Source organism: Wyeomyia smithii, chromosome 3 (genome assembly GCF_029784165.1).
Source record: "Wyeomyia smithii strain HCP4-BCI-WySm-NY-G18 chromosome 3, ASM2978416v1, whole genome shotgun sequence".
NCBI lineage: Eukaryota > Metazoa > Arthropoda > Insecta > Diptera > Culicidae > Wyeomyia > Wyeomyia smithii.
The window spans coordinates 119,815,181-119,832,848 of record NC_073696.1 but is presented as its reverse complement, the minus strand read 5'-3'; the positions used below and the strand labels follow the sequence as shown (position 1 = coordinate 119,832,848).

The window sequence follows — 17,668 nt, the reverse complement described above, 5'->3', positions numbered from 1 at the left end:
CTTTGTAATCGGATTTTTAGTTAAGAGGTTATGTATCAAAATGTAAAAATAATGAAACATCGTTATCTCGAAAACCACACAACCGATTTGAACAAAATTGGTTTCAAATGAACGGGCTACCTGAAAAACCCTTAACTTTTGAATTTTATAACGATTGAACTTGTGGTTCAAAAGTTATGAAAAGAAACGTGTTCTGAAGACTGTTTAATCTCACCCATGTTTCTCAGAGATGGCTGGACCGATTTTCATAAAACCAGTGTCAAATGGAAGGTCTAGTAGCCCCATAAGATCCTTTTGATTTGTTTTGCAATCGGACTATTACTTTGCCTGTTATGTTCAAAAATGCGAAATCCACCTATGAAAAGGAACATATTCCGAAGACTACTTGAACTCACTCACTTTTCTCAGAGATGGCTGACCCGATTTCCACAAAATTAGTGTCAAATAAAAAGTCTAGCTGCCTCATAACACCCTATTGAATTTTACTTTAATCGAACTGTAACTTCGTCTGTAATGTACCGAAATGTGAAAATCACGAAACTTCATTATCTCAGAAACTACACAACCGATTTGATCAATATTATTATCAGATGAGCGGGCTAGTTAAGGAATTAACTGATGAATTATGATTTATCATGTGGTTTCAAAGTTTTGCCGCCCTATACGTTTCCATTTCATTTGATTATAATCGAACTTAAGCAACCGTTATGCATTTAATTGCTAATAAAACAACGAAAGTCTATTATCTCAAAGATTACATGAACATAACTAGTGTCATACGAACGAGTCATCTCTCGAACTTACAAATAACAAACTTCATAACAATTTGATATGTGGCTCAAAAGTTATGGAAAGAAAAGAAATTCAAAGGCTATTAAAAACTATACCTGCTTTGATCGATATATGTGGTCTCAACATAATTTAAATGTGGTATCGTACTATTTGAACGTTTCAAATTCATTGATTCCTTGCGATGTGTTCCAAGTCTGCAAATGCACGACGAATCGGCCATAAGATATAATCAAAGTCAAATAACAAATCGTTTAAAATGATCGGTTTTATCGAAATGACAACATTCTCGACTTTTGGCTTCTTTACATCGCCTTAATTCTGAATATATTTATATTGGGTGGTATTCGGTCATTTTCAGTAGATTTTCTGGCATCAATCTGACACCGGAAATACTTATATTTGGAGGTATTTAGTTATTTTGGTTGTTTTCCAGAAACTAAAAGTGGTCGTCTTCAAATTCAAAATGGTGTCCAAGGTCAATGTTTGGTTTCTATGCATCATCTCGATTACGGAAATATCCATATTGAGCATTATTCGGTCATTTTCGACTGTTTCCTAGAAGTTGCCATTTAGCAATTTAAAATGGTGCCTAAGGTCAATTGTTAGCTACATGCATCATTCTGGTTCCAGAGATACTCATATTGGATAGTATTTGTTTATTTAAGGCTGTTTTTCCCAAACCGAAAGTCGCCATCTTGGATTTCAAAATGGTATTTAAGATAATTTCTAGCATCTGAGCATCATTCTGGTTGAAGAAAACCCCATTTTGGGTGTTATTCGATCAATTTCGGCGGTTTCCCAGAAACCGGAAGTCGCTAACCTAGAATCCAAAATGGGGCCTGTGGTCGATTTCAGCTGCTGTGTATCATTCTATCCAGAGATACTCATGTTAGACGGAAATCGGCCATTTTTGGCTGTTTTCCAGAAACCAGAAGTTGCCATCCTACAATTCATAATGGTGTCTGAGGTCAATTTTTAGCTCCTTGCAACATTCTGGCTCCGGAGATACTCATATTGGGTGGTATTTGGTCACTTTGGGCTGTTTTTCAGAAACCGAAAGTCGACATTTTGGACTTTAAAATTGCCTGTGAAATAAATTTCTGTTATCTGGGCGTAATTTTGGTTCCGAAAATACTCATATTGGATGGTATTTGTTCATTTCCGGCTGTTTGCCAGACACCGGAAGTGTCTGTGATCAATTTTTAGCTTCTGTCCATCTTTCTGGTTCCGGAGATACTCATATTTGATGGGAATCGTCCATTTCAGACCGTTTTCCAGAAACCGGAGGTTGCCATCTTCCAATTCAAAATGTTGTCTGAAGCCGATTTGTGGCTCCAGTGCATCATTACGGTTCCGCAAATACCCATATACGGTGGTATTTGCTGCCGCTGTTTTTCCGAAACCGGAAGTCGCCATTTTGGATTTCATAATGACATTCCGATCGATTTTAGCTCCTGAGTATCATTCTAGATCCGGATATTATTATATTGGGTGGAAATCGGCCATTTTGGTTGTTTTCCAGAAACCGGAAGTTGCCATCTTACAATCCAAAATCTAACCTAAGGTCGATTATGGAACAAATTCGTTACCACTAAAAACAATCACTTGCCAAATATGGTTCCATTTAGTTGGTTAGTTCTCGAGATGTGCAGAAATATGTGTTTCATTTGTATGGAACCCCTCCCTTCCAGAAAGGTAGGGGTGTCGAACCATTATGGACATATTTGTTACCCCTTAAAACATCCACATGCTAAATTCGGTTTCATTTGCTTGGTTTGTTCTTGAGTTGTGCAGAAATTTACGTTTCATTTGTATGAGACCCCTCTCTTGCAGAAGAGGGAGGGGTTTCAAACTATCATAGAAGCCTTTATCGGCACCAAAAACCCCTACATACAAATTTTCACGTCGATCGGTTCGGTAGTTTTCGAGCCTATATGGATCAGACAGACAGACAGGCAGTATAGATTACAACATCAATATTTTAAAACCTTAAGAGTGAATATACATTTATTGGATTGAAGCGTTCATGTAAATCTATTGAAACAAATAAAAGTTTGAATGAGAAAGGCTGGGTCTGACCGCTAGGTGGATTAATTTAGGTTTTATTGGAAAAATCAGCTACTAAACAAATAATCGCTGATTGTACGGGTTCTTATTGTTAACGCTTTTTTCCTCGACAGTAGGGTAGATGAGCCAGTAATGGTGGGTGTACCAGTAATGGTGGTATACCAGCATTTAGCGTTATTAAGGCATTCTCCGGGATAATAATACATTATCAGATTCTGTGGGTCTACGATTTGGTAAACTATATTGGTTTGAAATCTTATTTAAACACTTTGTATTTATTAATTCTTTCAAGAGTGAAAAAGAAACAGCAAGTTTCTTACGAAATTTGTAACGCAACAGTGAAATTTCGTAGCTTGAAATATCAATGTAAACACGATTTCTGTGGCAACAGTCTTCGCAGAGCTGTTCTTAACTATTTTACTTGCCATAATCAATCGAAAAAATCACAAATAATCATCAAAATACTGAATAAATTGAAACTCCACTATAGGAACAATTCAAGTACCCCTGTTCCAGTAATAGTGGTAGTGCTTCAGCTAACATTTGAGGTTAGGTTTTAACTTAGCAGATATAAACAAAATTTGGTGCGCGAACTACTTTCGTGTGTAAATCTGACTCTGGTTCACACAATACAGTCCAGTTACCGTTATTTTTACATTTTGATATTATAGGTAAGTTTTTATTTCACCTTACACCAGTGGTAGGTACCGCCGAAACGCAAGGATATATAACAAAAAAAAAAAAAAAGAGATGAGAGAACAGCTGAAAGTTGATGAGTTGCAGAAGGACAAACTTGGTTAACTTGAGCTTCTTCAAGCTTCAAAGCTTTCCAAGCGCTAATGTGATACAGTACAATGATTATTTACTGCTGATTTTCTCTGATTTGGACTATTTAAACAACTGTTACATGACCTGTTTGTTTATCTTTTATATTTTTATTATAACATTCGAATTTTTTGATTCATACAAGCGCCTGTAAAGTGTCCCTAGATTTGAAGAACAAAATTGAGCAGACACAAAGATCAAAAGTAGAGTGGGGTAAAACTACCAGATAAGATCCTTCTAGCATTGCGAAGTAGTTTGTTTTTTATCTTATAACTTTTTCACCATTAAATTCAAAACGAATAATTATCACAGCTCATGCTAGACGATTGCCCACGGTGGAAGAAGAGGTTTGAAATGCTACCTTAGAGCATAAAAACAACTAAATCGTAATTCATTTGCTGCAGCCTATGAAAAAATCAACTACCATCCATTACTGGCACAGTTTCCATCATTATAGGAACATTGCCTCCATAACTGGAACATAAGATTGGTGTACAATTATTCATTTTTCATACTTTATTTGTTAAAAACATATACAAACGGTAATTGTACATGACAGTTTATGATATTTTCTATAACACCAAAGAAAAATGGGTTTGATATATGCGATTTGAATATTGATATTCTCGTTTTTAAAAAACACTGGTGCTTAGACCCTCCATTACTGGACCATCTACCCTATAACAATATTTACCGACATTGTTTCTACAGAACTATATTACAATATAAAAATTCTGCTTCCGTAACTCACCCAAACTCCCGAAGAAATTGCATGAACCAAGGTGGTTTTGCTATACATATGAAGTGTTCAACATAACATTTTGATGCAATGTCATAACGACTGATGCTAACATATAAACACATTATCAACAGCTCGGTCATTATATCTGAGCTATAATGATGACTAGACTAATTTAATCTCAGTTTTTTCTTTCTACAAAGTTGAAATAAAATTAGACCTGTAAATTATTCAACCAGGTGAGAAGAAAACTTGGCCACATTTCCTCAATTACAAAAATGATTAAAAACGAAGCATCGTATAGGTAGATGCGTATTGGGGATGTCTGCGAAAAAAGTTTCTTATTCCATGTTCCACCAGCAACATTGGAACAAAAAACGAAGAATAGATTTCGATCACATACAGAATTTATGGGTACTGCATGAGTTTAACCTTAAATAAAGCACCCCTGGAGCATTCAACACGAAAGCAACAAGAGCGGCTGCGAGATCTGCTATGGGAGTTGCATAACCGACGAATGACTTTATGCCCACTTATAATAGGTCCGCGCGCTTCTGCTCGCGAGCCCGATCGGGTACACATGGAAACCAAGGAGAGTTTTTATTCGCGAGGTTCGACTTTCTTGTGGTACAACGAGCAGCACAGGTAGAATGTATACCTAATAATAGTAGAGCACCCGGCAAACCCATTTTCCAGTGCAATACTTTTCTGAGCATTATAACTTGACGGGCAATAGCCATACCCACACTTTGTGATCTCCGTTTGGACGGTTTTTCAATCTTAGCTGTCGCTTAGATTTAAAATGGGCTAAAAAAGTTGATTATGCTGTTACATAGATATGAACAAATGAATGAATTTTCTTTCACTCGTTTGAATTTTTATATAAAAAAATCAATTATTTGACTCATTTCCTTCACCAGTATTTCAGTTGATTTGTGTTCGAATCGATTTGAATATGATTAAGCCTCTCCGAGTTTGAAATTTTCACATTATTTTTTTCATCCCATGCATGAATGTAATAAAAATTTTGAAATTCGTGGAGATACCAATTAACAACACATACTCTGTGGAAACTTCAAAAAATAAATTACCATAATGGATGGCCTCCGTCAAAATGCTCAAAATCATCTCAAACTGCTAAGTTCACGTGAATTGAGCCATCGACAGAATTTTCTCACAAAATCGTTCACCGGTTTCCGCGGCTACCCACTGCCACTGACCCACAATGTACAAGCTAATTTCCAATTGTCTCCCACAGCAGTAGGCAGCGATGGGGTTTTCATAAGTCGAAACCAGCCAACGCAGTTATGTAACAGATCATGGGCAGAAAAAAAACTGATGACCGCTTTGAACTTTTTGGCGTTCTCATTTCCTAACGCTTCAACGGGGCTCGAAGCCTGCTGAGAGTTTACTATGACACGTTTTTTTTTGTCGCCATAACCGAATCGCTCCATTCTGACTAGATTGAGAACTGCAACAATTGTGACCGATAAATTTCGCACCGTATCATGTTGAACGGTTGTGTTATAAGTTCATGCTGGTTATACCTTTCGGTGACATAACATTCAAAACATGGTAATAACAACAACCGAAACGGCTGTGCCACTCTTTTTTGACCGCCGATGTTTGTGTTAATTATTTTCTTTTTGTTTTCATGTAGCACAATTCGGGACTATTACATGCGGGTCTCATATTCAGATCAGACGGCGCGTCGGAAACCATGTGTTCACTTGTGTGAATGACCACCACCATCAGGCGGGGTGTTCGTAATGCAATATGTATGCAAATTCGCGTGGTATACGACGTGTGAGGTTGCTATTTACGAGTTAGAGAAGCATTTTTTCGGGTGAATTGTACTAACAAGAGTAGCGTTTTTTTGTGAGTACATTTGTTGCGTAAGCAAGCATAGTTTGACATGGTGTCACGAACCTTTCTAAAGCTTGTTGAGATGTTTGCTTCTTATGAAGCCCAGCTGTTTTGTGTACTTTGGCACGACCCAGTACATGTTTCGTATTGCTCATTGTAATGATTTGAATAACGTGTCCTGAAAACTGATCGTGTAATCTTGATCTGGGTTGTTAGTACATTAGCAAAACAATTACCAAATATGAAAATGATTTCAATAAGTACTTCAGTTGTGATTTTGATGGCACATGATGGTAACATGATTTACCAACGGTTACCAACGAAAATTATTCACTGATTACGCCTTTTTTGAGATAGAGTCATGCTTATTGAATCTTAGATTACTATGGGCATAATATGATCTAGCTTACGTAAAACGTTCCAAAGATAGATGGTTAAAAAAATTCAAATTACAGATAAATCGTCAAAATACGAAGTAAAAAACCACAGTCCCAATTGTGAGCCTTGGGGAACACCTGGTGTGATTTGAACATTGATTGATCCATTTTAAATGAATCTAACAATGTGTTTCGCAGTTTCGTGGATAAATTCATTCCATGCTGTGCCTAAAATAATTCCATCGAAAACGATGTGCTGCAAATAATACCAATACCAGTAGTTTTGGTTACGCTTTTTTATTACTCCATGAATTACCTAACAGTGACAATTTTCACTCAATGAATATTCCATTAACTTTTTATTCAAGAGAAATGCTTTATATTTACAATGTGTGTCCCCCAATGTGTATTAATAATCCGCCACATTATATTTTTGCACGATTCCTTGCGATTCGGCCATTAAGTTTATAATTTATATGGTCATTATCCGTCCAACCGAAAGCGTGCCAAGAAACATCACCAACGATGTTATCTAGTGCACAATAATTTGATTTGAGCGGCGCCGCCAACGCTGCGGTTCGCGGCGAGCTGCGCCAGGTGAGTAAGTACCTGTCATCATTTAAGACGAAATCAGTCATGACAGCGGTCGGTGCTACCGTCACGCCGGCTATGCTTTACGCGGTGCTAAACCATAAAGAAATGTCTTTCTTTTAGCCACCAATCGTTAGTGCCGAGTAAATGAAATGTTTGCAACACACTTCCACATTCGCCCACGTTTAAAAATGAAGAAAAAAATAAACAAAAATATGCAAAGAACGGACAGTACATGGAAACAAAATTTTAACTAGTTTTCTTCCACGATTCATAGATTATAAATATGCGCCATTCAATATGCTGCACTTAAATGTAGGTATGCAATCAGAGCCAACTCGGGGGGAGAAGCAACAACTTCGTGGGAAGCTTCCAATGAGGTATGTAAGGCCCATCGCAACAGGGGGCCCGCGGAAGCGTGACTTCAAGCCTCCAAAAGGCCAGTTAACGTTCTCCCCAAGCACACGGTTGGAAGCTTTGTAAAAGTGAAATTGCGATAATCGTGCGTAATTGTTTCGTTCGTTTGTGTTTGCGTATAAAACCGAAAGTGTTACGGCGGGGCCGGTGATATTTTTCTTACTGTGTGTTGGCCACACGCGGAACGTGTGCTGATGGCATCTAAGACCTTTTTAATGCGATACGGCATAGATCTGTGACTTGACTACACACTTATCCGGCCGGTTATTGTATTCACACCATGCACTTATCGATGCTAATCATACGCCTTTGACGCGTGCTGTGGCCTATGAATGAAATTGTTGCGCCGGAAATACATAAATGTAAAATATTCGTGATATTATAAGCACTCGACACCAGGTCACTGCATTGTTTTGTTGAATGTCGCAATCGTAAGCCTACGTTGTGTAACCTTTTATAGGAGACATACGAGCATAACTAAGATTGAAATTCCAGTACGATACCTGGTTAGTTAATATAACATAAGGACATTAAACTATTGAATTTTAAAACTTCGCAGTCGTGAATTAGAATGTTTTATGTGAGGCACCAGAGCAACGCGCAACAGAAAGAGCACAAACCGCAAAATTTTGTGCATAATCTAAAGAATTGAAAAATGATTGTACAGTTTGACTGATAACGACTATAAACAAAAAATATTTAAAATTTATGTAACAAATGCCACATAAGGAGACGCTCATTATCATTTTTATAGCGAAAAACTGGAACTAAAACCAGAGTAGGTGTTACCCCACGACAATTTCTCACAAATTCGGGACTCAATGACACTATGCCATAGACTGTTGATCTTTGTCGATACGAAAAGAAATACTTTCCATGAATATATATTGCACAATGAGTGTGCTATAAAACATAGGTTAGATATTAATAAGCCTCAACTCATTCAAGTTATTTCTATTCTTTCTTCCCCTTCCAATCGGAAATTCTGTTTAGGACCATTTATAGCGGGATTTTTTTTTTAATTGTCTAACTTATTCTTTTCACTCAGTAACTTTTTCCGTTGCTCAAAGTTGGGCTCGTTGGCGCTATTCATTTCAATAGCTTTGAGTAATATTCTTGAGAAAATCTTCTTTACCACTTCGTTCATTAGAGAAACTTGGGTCGCATGCTTAAAACTTAATATCGATTTGACGAAAATAGTGTGCGATCTGATGTAACCATCACCGTGTGAAACGAGAATTTCAGCCTTGAAATAAAAACCACAATAGTATTTAATAACCACAATGGTCAAACTTCAACCTCTATCTACCGAACCAAACTATTCTTCTCCATTCAAGCCGTTAAGTTGGGTTTTAAATTAGAATAACAATCCAATTCAACACAGCAACGACAGTTCATGACCCGAAACCCGAGTCTGTCAAAAGAAGGTAACGAATGTAAAGTACACGCAACCGCATCGCTGCTAGATCGAATGTTCACGCATTTCAGTTCACAATGAACTATGAAAGGCCAGTGCGTAAAGTTTGGGACAGCACAGTATCAGTCATCAAGGTTGAGTCGTGATCTTTCCTTTCGAAAAATGTAAAACGAACGACAGGCGCGAAATTCACCCCGAAAGCAAACATATTGATTACGACAAACCCGAACACAAACAAAACGCTCGGTGCAAGTTTAAGGTGAAACAGCTTTTATTGGATCATAAAAGCAGAGAGGGAATGTTGATTTCTCACAACTTAAGCCCTAGTAGTCAATTCAAAAAGCTACCAGATCAACGAAGTCCGAAAATGAAGCGATGAAGATACAATAAATGGTAGCAGTGTTTTTAGAGCAATTGACAATCCCGGATTTCCTGAATATTTTAAGCTGTTAATTACTGACCTGATACAGTGTTGTTTCTGTACTGTAACGCATTGTAAAATGATTTAAAATATCTGCTTCTATACACTCTATGCCGAAATCTTTGGCAACAACCCGCGTTTAGCAGATTTCGTAATGAATTTGTGGCGACCGTTTTGTAATCCGGTGTTCCATCACATGGACTGCTCTTTTTGATACATTTCCATTTATCAACTCCTCATCGGTTCGAGACCAAATCTCAAGCTGACGGACAGGCTGAAAGACAGGTTTGATGAATGCGTGCCCCGTCCGGTGCGAGCGAAATGAAAGTGAAACATCTCCTCTTTCGTATTCATTCATGGGTTTGGCGTTTTGCGAACGATTTTCTTCTCGCGCAATGGCTCCCGGCCCGGGTGTGGAGATAAATTTGTCAGATTGACTTTCGGCTGCTTGTTAACCCCGAAAGTAAAGTGCTGCAAACAGATCGCTCGTTAGATGTTACCCAGAGTCGTTCAGCGATGCGTATTACATAATAATTATTGGCACTTGTCTTTTTTTTTTTGGGTAGGTACGTGCAATTTGGATATTATGTATTATTGCATTATTATTATGCATTATATACATTTGTTTGACACCCGGTCAGTTTTGGGGTCTGAATAACCTTATTCATCTCGGCTATCAGGTAGATCGCTGTACTGGTACTGCAATTGTCACGTACAACAACGCAGCAATCACACGGATTTGAGGAACTTCATATATCAACTAAGTAAGAAATGACTGTTGCATGTATCGGATACCTAGAAGTACAATACTGTAAGCTTACAGTTTACAAGCAACAAACGGTCCTCTCTGGAGCTATAAACGACTAACTATGCTGTACCGTAGAGTTTTCTTCTGCATTTTCCAGTGATGCCAGTATAACCTTCTTACAATGAATTTACAAGTCAAAATCAATCGAAAGAACGATTCAATTGTTCACTCCACGAATGTTAAAGCAAACGATTGATGTTCATCAATCATCAAACAGATTTGAAAAACTTATTTTTATACGTATTTGTTGTTGAGTAAATTGTTTTCATGCCTTTAAAATGGTACGTAAAGTTTGCTTCATTGAGAATCCGGAAAAATGAATTAGCTCTATCTCGGAGTTCGTTTGAGTTAGGCAACACCCTAAGTAGTCAAACAAACCTTATTTTATTGTTCTATCAAAAAAAAATATAAAAAATAATTCCCGATGAAATCGCGAACTTTCTTTGGAATTCGTATTTTCTATACACACACCTGGTCTTCATGAAAACCTTCTCGTGCAACTTTCGAATGCGTGTTTTAGCACTAGGATTCGCTTCAGCGTCCTGTTGGGTTGTTTACAGGCACGGAATAAACGTTGAGGATCGTGCGGACAGGACCATTGCAAGCACCATATTTTGTGGCGATATTCCGAACCGAGAGCCCTGCATTTACATTGATTGCCCTCCATACTTTCCAGTTCAGTGTGCAGATTATTTTTCTTCTTTAGTTTTCCATTTACCACCAAAAGCAAAGCGGAGCCTTGGTGCTACATTCCGATTCGGATCTCGACCTTCTGTTTATTAATACACAGACTTCGCATCCAACTGTTTAGTGTACAGGACAATTGCGGGGCTAGCGCTACGATCCTACTGACACTAACAGTCTTTTCCCGAGCCGAGACTCGAACCTACGACGACTGGCTTGTGAGGCCAGCATCGTACCTCGAGACCAACTGGCATGTGGATGTAATAAACTTGAAAAGCGTGGTAAGACACCCCTCTCTCTTCTGGAATGGAGGGGCCCATATAACTGAAACAAAAAATTTCTGCATAATTCGAGAGCTTATCAATCAAATGGAACCGAATTTGACGTGTGAATGTTTTTGGGAGCAAAAATCATTTCTGTGGTAGTTTGACACCCGTCTCCCTCTGGAAGGGAGAGGCCCATACAATGAAACACAAATTCCTGTATAACTTAAGAACTAATCAAGCGAATGGAGCTAAATCTGGCATGTGGAGGTTTTAGGGGTAAAATAACAGGAAGGTTGTGTGCAAAGCCACGACCGCAAGGTTGAAGTAGAATACTTTTACAAGAAAGATAACCCGGCTGCTTGCGTGTCAGTCATTTTTTCTAGTGAATAAACGTTGACTAATCAGATCATTCGAATTTTGCGCTTCAACAAGGATTGACCATTTTCAATAAGATAGTAAGCTGCTTGTTATGATTGGGGCTTGTTTTGAAATTTTGATTATGCGAAAAATTTATTTTTATGCAGATAATGAAAGTTTCGGCTGTCGTGTTCATGACTGAACAAAAAGATAATTCAGTGCGTTCTGAGACACGGAAATAAAGTAAAATTTATAACTTTTACAAATTTAAAAATGCGAATTAACTCATTAGAAAATATTACCTCTTCAATCAAGTTTTTATTTCATCCTTAAAAGGACAATTTGTTGTTCAATTTAGTATCGGATAAGATGCCGATTACATCTTTGCGTTATCACTGACAGTGCGAACAAAGTTTTCGTTGTGATAAAATAAACAGTGAAAAGCTGATATAACACTCAAAATTAGACGGCTCACGTGTTGTAAAAATGAGTCAACTTTTCATTGAATGCATTTACTAGTGCCCACTATCGCACAGAGACTGCATTTCACTAAAGTGCCTCACTGCATCAGCCGCTATCGATGCACTGCATCAGCCGCTATCCCTATGCTGCTGCTAAGGGAGGACGACTGCTGTTGTCGCTGTCTAGAACTGTTATGAGCGGCTTCGGCTGAAACAGGCTCTTATATAGGCCAAATAGCATGTTTTAAATTGCAAGGTACATGATTCTGTCGACCGTGCTTGGGAAGCAATCATATAACGACCAATCAGAGGTCGAAATTTTCGTTTTGACAAGGCTTGACTATTTGCAATAGTACAGTAGTGTGAATAATAAAATTACAATTATCTTCTTTTGGGTAGAATCTTAGAAGATTTTCCCAATCTATTGCTGCAAGAACGAAGGAAATCTATCGAATACTAACCGATTTATTAGCATTTGAAATTGGACATATTTTTCACTTTTTTCGGTTTTAGAGTTTCATTTCACATCGCTATGTAGCCGAACTTACTGAAAGAAGTATTCTACTTCAAAATATTTTCATGGAGGTTAGTACCCCTTCTGTTCTGGAAGGGAGAGCTTCCCTACAAATGGAACAATTTTTTTTTGTACAACTCAAGAACTAATTAAGTAAATGAAACCAAATTTGGCATGTGAAGGTGGTTCGACATCCTCCCTTCTTCTGGGAGGAAGGGCTGCTAAACAAATCTAACACAATTTTCTGTATTACTCGGAAAGTTACGCGCGAAAACACACGCCCGATATCCAATGCAACGAAATTTCTATATTCTCAATTTGTTCATCGGTTGTTTTGAGAGTTGATTGACAAGCGTGGACATCTCTGAGAGTTTTCGAATCACGCTGTATGATGCAAATATTTGAAAACCCTATTTCAAACAGTCGAATTAAAAAGTATTGAAATCGGGTTTTCGCGATCAACTTCAAGACGCATATTTTAATGTACTTTGCTAAGACTTTTCTTCGAAACTCGACACATTACAGAAGGTTTTCTTCTTCATTAAAGATAAAGATCGCAACCCGCAGGCACTTGTGCCTGTAGGTACTCTCCAGTTTGTCACGATAACTGTTAGTACCTAGCGCTTTAGACCACGCTGGGCCCCCATACCGAAGAAGGGACGAAACCACGTTGGCAAGAAGTTTACGCTTGCTGCCATTTACCGCTGAGCTATTCGACATCATTCGAGATAGTGCTGCGATAGCCGTTGAAGCCCTCTTGCAAGCATAGTTAACGGGACTCTTAAATGTGAGCTTATCTCCAACCATAACTCCCAAGAGCTTCAAAGATCGCTTTGAGGTGATGGTGTAGTATCCGACTCTGACCTGTTGCTCTGATTTGCGGTTATTCACAACCGTGACCCCCTATGGTGCGCTTACTTCAGTTTCCTGAAATGCTTCAAGTCTTCGACCTTGCGTATACAGTGCGCGGCCGTTAACTCGACCTCCTCGATCGACTCGCCGTAGACCTCTAGCGTTATGTCGTCTGCAAAGCCGACTATCACAACTTCTACAGGGAATTTGAGTTTCAACACCCCATCATACATGACATTCCACAACACCGCCCAAATAACAATTCTATAGCTACTTGGTTTTCTAACTGTTTTATCACAGCAATAAATATTACCAACGGTTTTATGGCGGTTAAACCCGTTGCCAAAAATAGCAAGTCGTAATGAACATAGCTGTCAATAAAACTCTAATAAAACTTACAATAAAACCGGCAAGAGTCAATGCGATTTCGCTTAATTATTGGTTTTATTATTACTATCTATTGCCCCATAAAACCACTCCAGCTTACTGTCAAATAACATAGAAACCGGTTTTATTGCGGGCATTCAAAATCTAAAAAACTACTAGTTGGCTATGGAAAATATCTCATTAAATTGTAATAAGTGCCCAGTTTTAACCTGTCAAACTTGTAAACAAATATATACAGGCAATGATATACATACAGGTGAGACAAAACCGGCTTATTCTGTTTAGTGTGATGCAGAATTCTGTCGCAGTCTCCGTAAGATGAGTGTAAAATGCTTTAGAGCAGCTTGCAGCGCATTTGTGAACATTGATGACGTAGAACTCCAAAAATCTAATAAAGTAACAGGGCAAACTTAGTACTGTTCGGTAGTATTTTTTAAATTTTATCGCCAGTTTGTCTTGTTTCGGTTGAAAATAATTTCCTATGTCGTTAAATTATGCGTCCTTAAAAATAAGGTAGGGGCAAGACACTATTGATATATTTCGAGATTTTTCAGAAAAATAAAGTTGTCTAGGCCCCAGGGATTTACCATATTTTTCTCTAATAATACAGGCATCCAACCTTTGCCGCACCTTACAACATATATATCATTGAACTAGGCTTATTGCGGTTACGATTGATACCAACTAATTACCAACCGCGCCATATTGATCTTTTGAAACTTTTTATGATCTTGAAACGAAAATCGAATCGTCGTCTGACTAACAAGTAAATTGAACATCCAAAGTTGATTTTGATCTATCTCTGTATTGAAGAACACGGCTAGATTTTTTTTTCTGAAAACCTGAGCTAAAACAATCCAATTCATTTTTGCTAACAATGAGATCATTTTTGTAAGCCCGTAATATTTTGATGGCGCATAAATTTTAAGCGCCTATGTTCTCAAAATGCACGACAAATTTTCATGCGCATATGCTTGAGAGCTACAAAACCTACCAAAACCCCTTTTTATTTCTTATCTTTTTACAATATCACCATCAAATGAAATCGATTGCACGATGATAACCAACACAGGTGAAACATTTCTCCCGCGACGAGATATTTTTTAATTAAAAACGTGACGTGATGTTCTGGTGTGTGTGCAGGAACGGCACAACAAATCAACTTATTACGGTTGCTGTCAAGCAATGAAAAGTACAATTGGACTTAATATGGCAAGTAGCAGAGCGCAATAATGCAACCAAACTTATTGCGCTCTTAAAGAGGTAATGCCAGCTGCTTATAGTATGCGGTACTCTTTCCATTTGGTTTTAAAGCAGTTTTGATTGCCATTCTTATAATTGCTTCAATAAGCTTGGCAAGGGTGGGCCACCTGGCTGTAAAGCAAACTTACAGCGGTTATCAGAAGGATCTGATAGTATTTCTAGTTTTAACAGCAGTTTTGCGAAATTGGTCATGAAACCGCTAAAAGAATGCAATACGACTTAAATTGTTACTTGGGCGGTTCCAGGATAGAACCTTGCGGAACTCCTGCGGTAATTCGGGACGCACTTCTGACCCTCCTCTGTGTTGTAAACAAGTTCTGTAAGGGGCCTGACATGAGATAACTGTGCAGGCGTTGCGATGGTGCAGGCCATAATACGGGGAGCCTGCCAAGTGCTTGGCAAGCTCCGGAAAATGGGACTTTCAGTCGGTGAATCAGTAATTAAGCCACTGGGGGCAGTTGGCCCCGTCCGAGTGCTGACCGACGTCACCATGCCTAAGACACGCTAACCTAGGAATGGTAAGTCACTGGTTTACTGGTGTACTGATCTTGCCTCCGTGCAAGATGGAGGATGCAACTCTTGTGAACCGAGAATCTCAAGGAAAAGCGGCGTGCGGCATTGGGTCTGCGAGATCGGCGCTAGAGTGCGATTAAGGCTAGCGAGAGGGTTCGTTTTGATAGACATTGCGCGAATGCCAATACGAATCCGTGGGGTAACACCTACAGGATCGTATGTCAAAGACCACAAGCGTGTTGGCGCCTGCAGAGCGATCACCGGTGATGCTGGAGCGTATCATCGAGAGACTTTTTCCATGCCGCGAATCAAATTCTTGGCCTCCGTCGGCCTGCCGGACATCCAATCCGTGAGCGACGACAGCCGTGTCGAGGTTGAGGAGGAGGCAAGTGTTACGAGTTAGGAACTCATCGTGATCGCTAACTCCTTGGAGGTGAGGGACTGGATGAAGTCCCGAGTCTGGCAATCAAGATGGCTATATAAGTGGCCCCCGGGCTGTTCCGGGCCCTTATGCAGTTGTGCCTGGATGACTACCTCTTCCTGGAAGGTGTAAGCAACAGAGATTGGCCTTACTGTCGAAGAGGGACTCGGAAACCGCCAGGAGACCCATCTGTATATGGGCCTGTCTGTCTGTTGGACACTGCGGGCGAGGTGCTTGAGAAGATTGTGCTCAACAGACTGTTGAAGTACACGGAGGGTATAGAAGCAGACGGCTGAGGTAGCACTCTAGCGTAAGACTCAATGTAAATACTGCGTTCACGCAACCACTGAAACTCCATAGCGGTTGCGCTGGGAGTGTTGAGGCTAAAGTTCCCTGCGGGGGTTGTAATCGTCGGCTTTGAAGACGACATGAGTCGACTAGATGTACTCTAGGAAACTGGAGTTAGCGCACCATTAGATGGAGATCGAGGTTGTGAATAACCGTAAATCAGAGCAAGAGGCGGGGGTTAGAGTCGGAGCCTGCACCATTACCTCAACGCTATCTTCGAAACTCTTGGGAGCTACGGCTGACGACAAGCTTTCAAGAGCCACATCAACTATGTCAGTCAGAGGGCCTCAGCGGCTATTGCTGCACATATCTCGAATGATGTCGAAACTTTTTGCCAGCGTGGTTTCGCCCATACTTAAATATGGTGCACCAATATGCACCAACATCCAAAGCGCTGGGTACTAATAGTTATTGTGGTTAACTCGAAAGTACCAACAGGCTCATGTGCCTGAGGGTCTGAGGGACATTCTTAGGCTAGACAGGCTAGACGCTACTACTGACTGATTGGTTCGGAAGATGTGCGAAGACCCGGACATCTGAAGTGCGGTCAGTGCAGCCGCCTGTTAGATACTACTGGAGAGCTACAACCTTGAGAAAAAAAGTCACATCTTCTGTTCCCGTTCATTTTTTGCATTTCAAGGATTATGTACACTGCACGCTTTGCAAAACTTAAAATGTAGTCGCAAAAAATTCAAATTAGTTTATATTTTATATTAAAAATATAAGTAACTAATTAATCAAAAACCTTAATTTTTTCATTTTGCTGCGGTGACCCATTTTATCAATTATTTCTTGAGCAAGCATTCTACAACATTCTTTATTTTCAGTTATTTATTTCGCAGCGATTAGTGCTAATTCAACTTCATTTCAAACTTAATATTCTTATTTGTCATCTGTAAATAACTTGTTCGGTTCACCTGTTGGCGTATTTCAAATGCTTGAACAGAGGCTATTAGAGTCAGTAGAATCCCAGCACGCATTGTAATTATCCTCTACTTTAACAGCTAGCAATGAAGTCTATCGTGAATGGTGGGGAAGTTTCTAAGGGTCGTAGCACCAAGGATATATGCTTGAATGCTTGAAATAAGACTTTCCTTAAATGTCATACACTGAGAGTAGGTAAGTAGTAGGTAATTGGAATTGGCGTCTCGGGGTGCGATCGCTGGTCTAGCAAGCCAGCTGTCATATGTTAGAGTTCCGGTATGGCAAAGAATGTTGGAGTCAATTAGAAGTCAGAAGTTTTTGTTCACATTCACGAAGATTTATTTTCGTGGTTTGGATA

The 17,668-nt window shown here is 39.2% G+C and overlaps 2 protein-coding genes across 2 annotated transcripts in view; one reads left to right on the top strand and one right to left on the bottom strand.

The window, feature by feature from the left end:
• The window catches only part of LOC129732652 (6-phosphofructo-2-kinase/fructose-2,6-bisphosphatase 1-like), a 154,127-nt gene that overhangs the window by 49,027 nt on the left and 87,432 nt on the right, over positions 1 to 17,668 (bottom strand). The window lies entirely within an intron of this gene.
• LOC129732651 (alpha-N-acetylgalactosaminidase) overlaps positions 1 to 17,668 on the top strand; it is a 104,020-nt gene that overhangs the window by 8,760 nt on the left and 77,592 nt on the right. The gene's annotated exons all lie outside the window — the stretch shown is intronic.